This window comes from Dasypus novemcinctus, chromosome 8 (assembly GCF_030445035.2).
Source record: "Dasypus novemcinctus isolate mDasNov1 chromosome 8, mDasNov1.1.hap2, whole genome shotgun sequence".
Classification (NCBI taxonomy): domain Eukaryota; kingdom Metazoa; phylum Chordata; class Mammalia; order Cingulata; family Dasypodidae; genus Dasypus; species Dasypus novemcinctus.
In genome coordinates, this window is record NC_080680.1 from 37278723 (window position 1) to 37290328 (window position 11606).

Sequence of the window (11606 nt, forward strand, 5' to 3'; positions counted from 1 at the left end):
GCATGGGAATCTGTTTTCTTTTTGTTGCCTCATCTTGTTGTGTCAGCTCTCCGTGTGGGTGGCACCATTCTTAGGCAGGCTGCACTTTCTTTCGCGCTGGGCTGCTCTCCTTATGGGTGCACTCCTTGCATGTGGGGCTCCTCTACGCAGGGGACACCCCTGCGTGGCACGGTACTCCTTGCACGCATCAGCACTGCACATGGGCCAGCTCCACACAGGTCAAGGAGGCCCAGGGTTTGAACCACAGACCAGCCATGTGGTAAACGGATGCCCTAACCACTGGGCCAAGCCTGCTTCCCAGGAATGATTTTTAATACCATGTGTAAGTGAAGGAATTTACCAATTGTAGAAGACTCTTCCCTATGACATGCAGAAGCTACAAATTATGTTTATGACCAATGTCCAGCTCTGATGGTAGGGGAAAAATCTTTGAGAAGTGATTTTTATAATTGTTTTTAAAATTTGGTTGGTGATTTCAGATTTCCTTCTGCAGTGGCACACAAAAGGTAGTCAATGAATATTAAATGAGTTAATGGTACATAATCATAAAAACCCCATTTAAGAATCTCTGTTTTCCCTCCAGAGCACTAATGAAACAGAGCATGTAATTTGGGCTTGGGGCATGTGTAAGTAAGAACAATGAGTTTAAAGTAATAGAAAACTATCCAAACTCCTTAAGCCAAATGGAACTATAGTATCTCAAATAACCAAAAAATTCCACTAGCTTCTGATTCAGCTTGGTTACTGGTTCAGTCAAAGTCTCCAGAACTCACTTTCCCTTCCTCTCTTGTTCTCTCTCCCCCCCCCCTCCCCCTCTCCCCCCCCCCCCCCCCCATGGTCACAAGAAAGTAGCAACAGCTCCAGACTTGATATTCTCTCAGATTCAAGTCCAGGATAAAAATCAAGGGTCCTTTCCCAAAAATTCCAGGGGGGAAAACAACAACGAAACCTCATCACCTTGTTTGCCCTCCTGGGCATGATGCCCCGTCCTGAAATAATCAGTGTGGTAAGGTCAATAAGAAATGCCACCCTTGACCTGGTCACATGCTTTACCCCTCACTCACAGGCGTGCAGGAACTGAAAGCACAGGAGCTCAGAGTGGAGAAAGGGGTGGTGCCCTTGAAAATGGAAAGAAATTGTCCAGAGAAGAAAATGTATGTGGGCCTGAAAAAATCAGCTGTTTATGAGAGTGTAAAGGGCAAAGGTTTCTTTACTCATGGTTATTGACTTATCTCACTGGAATGATAAGCCCAAGCACAGGAGTAATTAGAAATATAACTAGCTTAAATATTAATAAATTATGACAGGGAAGCAGACTTGGCCCAGTGGTTAGGGAATCCATCTACCACATGGGAGGTCCATGGTTCAAACCCTGGGCCTCCTTGACTCGTGTGGAGCTGGCCCATGCACAGTGCTGATGTGCGCAAGGAGTGCCGTGCCACGCAGGGGTGTCCCCCGTGTGGAGGAGCCCCATGCATAAGGAGAGTGCCCGTAAGGAGAGCCGACCAGCGCGAAAGAAAGTGCAGCCTGCCTAAGAATGGTGCTACCCACACGGAGAGCTGACACAACAAGATGACACAACAGAAAGAGACACAGATTCCCATGCTGCTGACAACAGAAGTGGACAAAGAAGAAGATGCAGCAAATAGACACAGAGAACAGACAACTGGGGTGGGGGGGAAGGGGAGAGAAATAAATAAATAAATAAATAAATAAATAAATAAATAAATAAATAAATAAATAAATAAATTATGACAGAATGCACCGTGTAAATGAAGTAATTATATGGTAATATACATTCTTTTTCACTCAATAAATTTGTTTTGTGCCTACTATGAGTAAGATAATGTGCTATGTATTTTATGTTATAAAAATGTATAATATGGCTCCTGCCCTCACACCGAGAATCATAAAAGTAAGCAAACTTTTTCTTTTTTTAAAATATAGTGCAAAATGGAATAATTCTTTTAATTTTTATTTACAGACTTCTCTTTCCTTAGAACTCAGACATGAACGTTGCATCTTGACCAGAGATTTGGCTACCGTGATGGAGAAGAAAAACATTTAATATTTTGGTGTCATAAAGAATTTCTCTTTCTATTAGCCCTGTACTTACTTAGTATAAATTATAGTCATTTCTAGATATGGGACATTTTGATGTAGTTGTTTCAATGGGAGATTTTTGATGGCCTAGAACACAAAGCATTGCAATTTTAATTTGATTACTAATTTTTACAATGCTTACTCATCCCTCATGCCATTTTTGAAACTGGTAACAAAATCTAATAAAGTTGTAGTTTGGCCCAACAACACCAAAATGCCTGGTTCAAATAGGCCACAACAAAGAGCCCTGCTTTGATAATATCTGTTGATCAGATTTTAACTTGTTAACTTTAAGATAAAACTGTAAGAAAGATGGATGGCAGGCCATGCCTGGTTGATATTTTTAGATATTTCTAGGACATTAGGGTGACAAGCTGTGCACATAAAGATAATATACCATGAAACTCATGGAAAGATGCAGTGACACTAATGTTTCATAAGACCCACCAAAATCTTAGCTATCTCAATTCTTTCCCTTCCTCAATTGATTAAATATGGTTGATTTTGCTACTGCTGTTGTTATTTAGTGTGTTGAGTATGGTTATGCTGCCTTCTCATTCATTTATACAGAAAACATTTCTTGATTATTGTCTTAATTTCCTAACTGCTGTGACAAAGACCACACAAAATGGGTTAGCTAGACAACAGGATTTTACTGCCTCTCAGTTTCAGAGGCTAGAAGGCTTGCTTCTTCCCAGAATGGGTAGAATTCCAGCTCTGGGCAGTACGTGGATTCCGTGGCTTTCCCGTCACGTAAGTATATCCTTTTCTTTTCTCAGAGTTCTGTTGACTTCTGGCTTCTGGCCTTCCCCGTGGCTTTCTCTTTATAATATGGTAATAGGATTCGGTTGGCCACAATTTAACTAAAATTAACATCTTTAAAAAATCCCATTTACAATGGGTTCACAACCACGGGAATGAGATTAAGATTAAGGACATGATTTTTCTGGGATACATAATTCAACCCATCTTGTTCTATGCATTCTGCTGTCACCCAGGAACCTAAAGATTTAAGGCATGACTCGCGCTTTCACTCTTAAGTTCCCAAGATAATCATAAGGACAGAAAGGAACACAGGCGACTACGAGAAACTGTATACATGTTTGCTTCTTTCCCCCTCTACCTCTGCACATCTCTCCCCCCACCATGGAGGTCTGTGAGGACCGTGTGTGTCTCCTCTAATGCTGTAGCCACAGTGCTTAATAGAGCACCTGGCATGTTGCACCACAGACTTGTTAGATGAGCTAACTGTAGTAGTATAGGTATGCATTGAGATAGAGATATTTGAGAAAATTCCCATTGATCCCTGTCTCTTAAAAGAAAAATGAGTATGTATACATGGAGAGAACTGGACTTGGGGCAGTGGTTCTCACCCTAGAGGGATTCTGCCCCAGAGAACCTTTGCCAATGTCCGGGGACATTTTTGGTTGACACTAGTGGAGTGGTACTAGTGGCACATAGTGGTAGAGTCCAGGGGTGCTGCAAAGCATCCTACAGTACACAGGACAACCCTCTACAACCTAGAGTTTCCCGTTCCAACATGTCAATAGTGCTGAGGTTGTTAAAATCGTTGTCTAGGGTAAGATCATCAGCTACAAGACCATAAATATTTAGTGATCTTTGACCTTCAGAAGTATCATAGAGTCTCAGAGAATGATGGAGTTGAAAAGGATCCTGAAGTTTTAAATGATCTTAAATTTTACTCCAACCCCCTAAATAAACAAAAAACACAGTCAACACCATTTCTTTTATATTGTTCTCAGAGGATGGCCGCCTACCAACTTAACACACATTCTGCTATCGTCTTTATTGCTTGAAAATTGTGGTGGTTAATTTCATGTGTAAACTTGGCGGGGTTATGCTGTCCAGTTGTTTGGTCAAGCAAGCTCCCGCCTGATTGTTTCTGTGAGGGTATTTCATAGGTGGATTTAAATCGTTAGTCAGTTGATTATATCCGTGGCTAACTGCATCTATAATCAACAAAGAAGATTGCCCTCAGCAATGAGGGGAGGCTCATCCAATCACTTGGAAGTCTTAAAGCCAGAACTGACAATTTCAGAAGTCAGAAAGAAAAATTCCTGCTGCTATTTCAGCCAGCTTCTCCTGGGGAATTCAACTTCACTCAAGCTTCCAACTTGCATCCTGTCCTATGGAATTCAGATTTGCCAATCCCCACAGTTGCATGAGTTAATTCCTATAAGAAGCCTCTTAATATTTTTTCTGGAGAACCATGGCTAACACACATAGATTAACTTTAAATCATAGTATCAATATTAGCATTAATTTTTTGAGAAAACAAATACATTTGAAATCACAGCTTTCTCTTTTAAGGAAGAATTTAAATTTTACAGCTTCTCTGGAGAGGAACTATTTAATCCCTTGCCCACTGTGAAGATGGCTGACAAGACTTCTAAAGTCAGTCAGATGAACGTTAATAAAGGGAGTCTTTCATTAAAACGTAAGATTTTATCACGAGTTGATTTTTATATGTTAGCGATATTTATTTCTAAAGTAAGTTTATTACGAAAATTTTTGAAAGAACCTCTTATAATACGTGAGATAGATTGAATTATATACCCCAACAAACATATGTCTTAACCTTAATTGGCATCCCTACGGGTGTGAACCCCATATAAATAAGACTTTTTGAAGATGTTATTTAGTTAAGACGTGGCCAACTGAAGGAGGGTGGGCCTTAATTCAGATTACTGGAGGTCTTATAAAGAGAAAAAAATAGAAACCCGAAGTCAAAGAAAGTCACCTGGGGAAGCAAGGAACCAGAAGTCATTGAAAACCAGAAGTGTGGCCAAAAAGGAGGGCCATCACCATGTGATTCAAGTCAAGGAACCCCAAGGACTGCAGCGAGCCAGCAATGAAAGGCTACTGACCCTGGGTAGTTTCTAGCCTCCAAAACAGCCTATGACAAAAACACCCATTGTTTAAGTCAATCCATTTTATGGTATTTGTCAGAGAACCCTGGCAAACTAAAACAAAAATGGTATCCCTTTCCCTCAAATTGTAAAATTTACTAATGTTATGAAAAACTACGGTAAACATTTATTTCATGCTGGTATCCTTTTTACTACTAGAGGGACATAGAAGCATTATGCCCACCTTCCTCAGAGGCAAAGACAGGAGAGCAAAATGATTATGAGTGTGGGATTCAGAATCAGACAAAACTGGATTTGAATCCTGGATCTGCCTCTTATGACTATGAGACCTTAGGCATGTGACTTCATTTGCTTGAATCTCACATTCTCGAAATGGTAATACAAATACTCATTCTCAGTTTTGCTATTAGAATTAAGTGAAATAGTGTATATACAATTTTGAGCATAGCCATTGGAATATAGACGGTGCTCAATATATTTTTACTATTGTTAATTATTTGACCATGTGATTATTTTGTTGACTGAAATTGAAAACATAAAGGAAAAATAAAATAAGCCAGGATATTTTACCTTTCTTGGGTAAAAATTAACTTACTCCAGCAAAGATGTAAAAAATGGGTCAATTGTGCTAATGGATAGCTAACTCTGGGTATTGCTGTAGAAATAATCAAAGACAAGTGAAACAGGAGCCCTGTATTTGGCTGATATTGTCTTCCTTGAACTATAGAATCTAATTATTCCAGAGAACTATTGATCACCAGGGAAGGGTTCAACAAGAAACTCAAGAGTTATCGTAGACCTACCTACATGACCTGTGGAGCAATCACTTCCTTTCATAGTACCATTTCCTTTCCCCCAAAGGATTCTGGTCTACAGGGACGACCTTAGCGCTATAATAAGAGCACCAGGATTGGAACCCAGCAAAACTGTCAAGCAGTAGTCCTCCTCCTCTTCTTGCTATGTTTAAGAAAAATTAATTAAGTTCCATGTATCCTTTTGTACCTGACTTATTCCTACATTTTCTTGAGACAGGATTTGCACATGCTTACCAAACCATAATAACAACCCAGTGCTTTCCTAGAGTACTATTTGTTTTATCAAGAGTCTTCAGAAACATAAATTTAGGTCTTGCAATCATCCTGAAAGGAATAAATGAACAAACTGAGATATATAAACACTAAATGCCATATCTAAAATCACAGCAATAGTTCTGTAAGATCTTTGGATCCTTGACAACTAGTTCAAGGCTCTTTCCACAGACCTACGTGTTCTTTTATTTGAGCAAGCTGTTTCAACAGAACACTGGGGTTTGTTCCTACTTACTGAGCCCCTTCTCTTTCTCTACTTCTTCCACATAGTCTCTTATTCATCGTTTTTCTGTTCCCCCTTATACTCCCAGTTTTCACTCCTTTAATGAGGACTAAATAGAGAATCTGATAGTTCTTATATACTAAATGAGAACTACAGGGAGAGTTCAGTGTGTAACCCAAAAGACCAGATTGCAAAACAGTGAAATTTGATAATAGCACACTCCTGTAATAGTTCAAATTCCATTATAATGGGATTAGGGATTGGCTTCAGTCCTCACGCAAGCTTAACAGGCTCACATCTTTATCCTTGTACTAAAGTAATGCTGAAAAATACTAAACATAATTTTAAAAAAAATTTTAAATAAAACAATGCTGCATTAGTAACTATTTTAGACCCTGTTTATAGAGTTCTTTGGTGGTGTTTTAGTGTAATGAAATTTCTCTCCTCGTTTAAGGGAATATTTCTAGGAAACCAGTAAATGTAAGAAGAAATGGGGGAACTTCCCTAACTTTCTTCATCTTGAAACCAGAGTGAATATATATATTCTCTGCATGGAAAATCAGGATAATAGAGGGCAGTGGAGTTTAAAAACAAATGCCCAGGGAATAAATGCTGTGTAGGCTAAGATAATTTGGCTAATCTAACAGCAAGCACTTGCCGCTTGCCATTCCCAAAGAATAACGTTCACATAGTTAAGGGAAGTCCATTTAGCTTGGGTTTCAGTTTTCTCCTTCCTAAAACAAATGCCATGTTTTCTCTCAGCAATGTGAATTTATTGGCTCAGGGCTTGAGGCTAGGAGAAGTCCAAAACTGGGGTGTCAGTGAAGTGATGCTTTCTTCCTGCAGCTGTGGCTTGCTAAGGCTGGCTGCAATAATTCTTGGTTCTTAGTTTTTCTGTCAGTGGAATTGAACAAAATGGTGTCTTCTCCTTTCTCTTCCATGTCCCATTGATTTTCAACCCCTTGCTTCCCATGGCTTTCTTTTTCTCTTTGACCTTCCCTACAAGGCCTTCAGTAATAGATTTAAGACTGTCTTGCAACCAATCCAATGTCCACATAGAAGAGGTAGCATTGGATTGGGAAAAGTGGACATGGTGGACGATGGGTATGGGGAAAGGCAGGAAGAGATGAGAGGTGGAGGCGTCTTTGGGACATGGAGCTGCCCTGGATGGTGCTTCAGAGGTAATCACCGGACATTGTAAATCCTCACAGGGCCCACTGGATGGAATGGAGGAGAGTATGGGCCATGATGTGAACCATTGTCTATGAGGTGCAGAGGTGCCCAAAGATGTACTTACCAAATCCAATGGATGTGTCATGATGATGGGAACGAGTGTTGTTGGGGGGGGGAGAGGGGGGGTGGGGGGGTGGGGTTGAATGGGACCTCACATATATATTTTTAATGTAATATTATTACAAAGTCAATAAAAAAAAAATTAAAAAAAAAAAAAAAAAGACTGTCTTGATTCAGCTGGCCCACACCTTAACTGAAATAACCTCATTCAAAGGTGATTAATCGTAAAGTTTTGAGAATTGCTACTAAGCAAGCCAGTGGAGCTGGTGGGCATCATGTGAATACCACAGTGCAGTCCACACAGTCCACCTGCCAACAGGTGTTGTCTCTGAATGCCCAGAGAGATCTCAACTGAGAAACAGAGAGGTGGCTATGAAAAAGTTACATGAAAAACTTTACAGCATGCATCTAGGAGAAGAAACAAGTAAAAGATACAATTCCAGAAGGATTCAGATGGGAACAAAAGGAAGATCAAAGAAAATAAGGACATTTAATTTTCCACAGAACTGAGTCACAGATCACAGAATAAACAAGACCCTGCATTATCTTGAAACTTTTACAGAAAGTACCTACTAGATCATCTTTTTTTTTAAGATTTATTTTTCATTTATTTCTCTCCCCTTTCCCCCCACCCCAAGTTGTCTACTCTCTGTGTCCATTCACTGTGTGTTCTTCTGTGACTGCTTCTATCCTTATCAACGGCACCGGGAATCTGTGTTTCTTTTTGTTGTGTCATCTTGTTGTGTCAGCTCTCTGTGTAGGTGGCGCCATTCCTGGGCAGGCTGCACTTTCTTTCGCACTGGGTGGCTCTCCTTATGGGGTGCACTCCTGTGCGTGGGGCTCCTCTACACAGGGGACACCCCTGCATGGCAGGGAACTCCTTGCGCACATCAGCACTGTGCATGGACCAGCTCCACATGGGTCAAGGAGACCCAGGGTTTGAACCACAGGCCTCCCATGTAGTAGGCAGATGCCCTATCCATTGGACCGAGTCCGCTTCCCATGAGACGATCTTGTACAGTCATTGAAGAACTATTCTGACTATGAATCTGTAGTAGAAAATATTTCTTTAAAAGTTTGATTTTTTTTTTTTGAGGTACCATGGTTGGGCATTGAACCTAGGACCTTGTATGTGAGTAGCTGGCATGCAACCATCAAGCCACAGTAGCTCCCCTGAGTTGGTTTTATAATTTCTTTGCTTGCCATTTTTTACTTTTGTTTTTAGGAAGCACCAGGAACCAAACCCAGGACCTCTCATGTGGGAAGCAGGATCTCAACTACTTGAGCCACATCCACTCCCTAATTTTTAAATTGAAACCTTTTATAGCTTATTAAAAGGCAGCAAATCACATTGTTTGTATAAATACAAATATTCTCTTGAAAAACTTGGATTAATACACTTGGAAATAGTATGCATATTCTTAAGAGACAATTTCTATGAATTTCTCAATGTATTAGTAAAAAACATACAAGATAATTTTTTAAAAACTATTTACAAGCATTCATGCCCACAGGAATGGATTACTCTGAAGAACATGTTTTTTAGGATACATAGCTCCAACCTGCCACACCATCGAACTATATATATTACTGATTCTTTAAATGGAAAAGAATCTATCTAAAATAGCTGATATGATGAATTTGCAAATCAATAGATAATACAGATTGAGGCCAGAAAAAAAAAGCTCAGAGATTACCTCCTAAACAAAAATTACTTCTTGTCAGAGAAGAATAGTTCTCCTGAAATTGATTATCATGCAGGGAGCACCAAGCTTCTTTTCTTCTACAACTGTACTTTCTCCTTGGTAATGGGGGACCCACCTCACAATCAGGTACAAATGTCCAAGGCTGAATTGCATAATGGGATCTCCTAGGTCAGAGCTGCAGATCAGGACTGCTCAGCCAGGTAAAGGGATATTTTTCAGATAGGGCTAAGGTGGTCAGAGGTGTGGAAACTCCGAACTGTAACAACCTGGTCTCCAACATAACTCTCAGTGGGCTGGGGCTCTTTCAGTGTTTCTAGACTATTGGATCTCTGTGAGGCATTCTTAGGGTACTAGTCTCTCTCTCTCTTTTTTAAACTTTAAACAAATTCTTATTACACAATGGTTTGTCACATAATTGGATATTTCTCTACTTTTATACAATTATTCTTACTCTCCACAGAAAGGCTGCATCTTAACTTCTCATCTAGTGATAGCAAGCACTAAAATCCTGATTTTAACAGAATCAGTGAAAATACCTCAGTGATTTAATTTGAAAGCAATACACAGGTACACGACTCTTGTATCCAGTACCAGGAATGTATAAATGTCTCTTTATTTAAAAATACAAAATAAATTATCTGGAGGCATGGACAATGATAGCAGTAAACTATTATATATCATCAACAGAAACCAGTACCTGATGGTTATAGTGATTTTCTGACATCAGCCAACTTTTTCTCCTGTCATTTTCCTCAAATGACTCCCAGTTATTGGCGAAAAACACTGCCTTGAGCTTCTCATCAAAGTTCGTTAATAATGGTAAAGCACTATTCTAAGAATTAGAGCATGCCACCTCCCATACCACCACCCTTTCCAACCATTCTGCCCATTCTGCCCATTCCAGCATTCTTCTTTTCTTTAAGAAATTCTGTGACTACAACGTCTGCTATGGTTAACAGAGAGGACACCAAGGCAGCATACAATAAAGCAAATTCTTACAATCTTAGTCATATCAATGATCCCTTTTTCTACAATATTCACAAATCTCCAAGCATAGCATCATAATCAACTTCTGAGGAACTTTGCATAATTTTCTCAACGATCAATGATTCTTAAACATCTACATTCTTCACAAAGGTATTATTCTTGACACGATTTTGTGTCCTTTGGACTGATTCAGAAATCTTCTAATAATATAGTGTGATGGTTTCTTCTTAACAGAGTTTCATGGACGCCAATCTCTTCCAAGAGCTTGCCCAATGGCCATCTTCTTGGCTTCACCTTCATCAAGCATCTAGGTGGTGGCTGAACTCTAGACCTCACCCTCCAAGAAATTTGGGTGATGGCCACACTTTCCCCAATCTCTAGGGGACAGTCTCAACTCCCCCTTAGTATAGTGGGGTGGTGGCAACATTCTCCCTAATCTCTGGCATACAGGCCAACCCACCTCAGACTTAATTCTCCCTAATCAATGGGGTATAGGCCCAACTCCTTTCAACAAGTAAGGTAGTGATCTAATTCTCCCCAACCACCAAGGCATATGCTCCACCCTCTCTGTAGCCTAGTTCAGCCAAACTCTCCCTGAATAGCAGGCTGGGAGATCCACCCTCTACAAATGCCAGGATAAACTTACCTTTTTCACATACATGGGTGGAGTTCCTCTCCTGGCCTGAGATGATGTCTCAAGTCCAGACTTCAGTGTCCATGATTTTCCTCTTGAAGATGTTTTCCTTAGATCTTCTGTCCCACTCCCCTGTCCCTTTTAGTCCAGGCCAATAGTGGTTTTGTTCATACAGATCTCGCAAATAGCTTGTTGATTTTGCGTGAAGTTCACAGGGATCCAAGCCATCAGACAGTAAGACTTTCCACAAGTCCTTCCTGGATAACTGAATTTCCAATCCTGACTTGAACTGAAATTGTTAGGCCCCAAAGCTGGGCCGTTGGGGATAACCAGAGAAAAAACTTCAACATGAGAGTTAAGTAGAACTTACATATATTATATCTGCAGACAGGAGCTAAGATCGGTCAAAAGAGGCTCAGACCTGAATCCCCACGCTGTGATTTTACTCTTGCTTAAATATCTGAGTAACTACTAAACTTTTGCCTTGATTATGCATTAGCTTTTATGCATATGGATGAGCACACATAGCTAGTTATATGATTGTTTGATTAGTATGTTCAGAAAATCACACTTACACATAAATTGCATGATCAAAAAAGGGGCAGATAACTCCACCCCTGGGTAGGAATTTTATTATCTTAATTAAGTAAGTTAAAGTTAGGACAGCAAGGGGCTTCTGCA

At 40.0% G+C, this 11606-nt stretch overlaps 1 pseudogene; it reads left to right on the plus strand.

The window, feature by feature from the left end:
• Positions 1–976: 976 nt before the first annotated feature.
• LOC131279605 (peptide chain release factor 1-like, mitochondrial) lies at positions 977–8679 on the plus strand (annotated as a pseudogene).
• The last annotated feature ends 2927 nt before the right edge of the window (positions 8680–11606 follow it).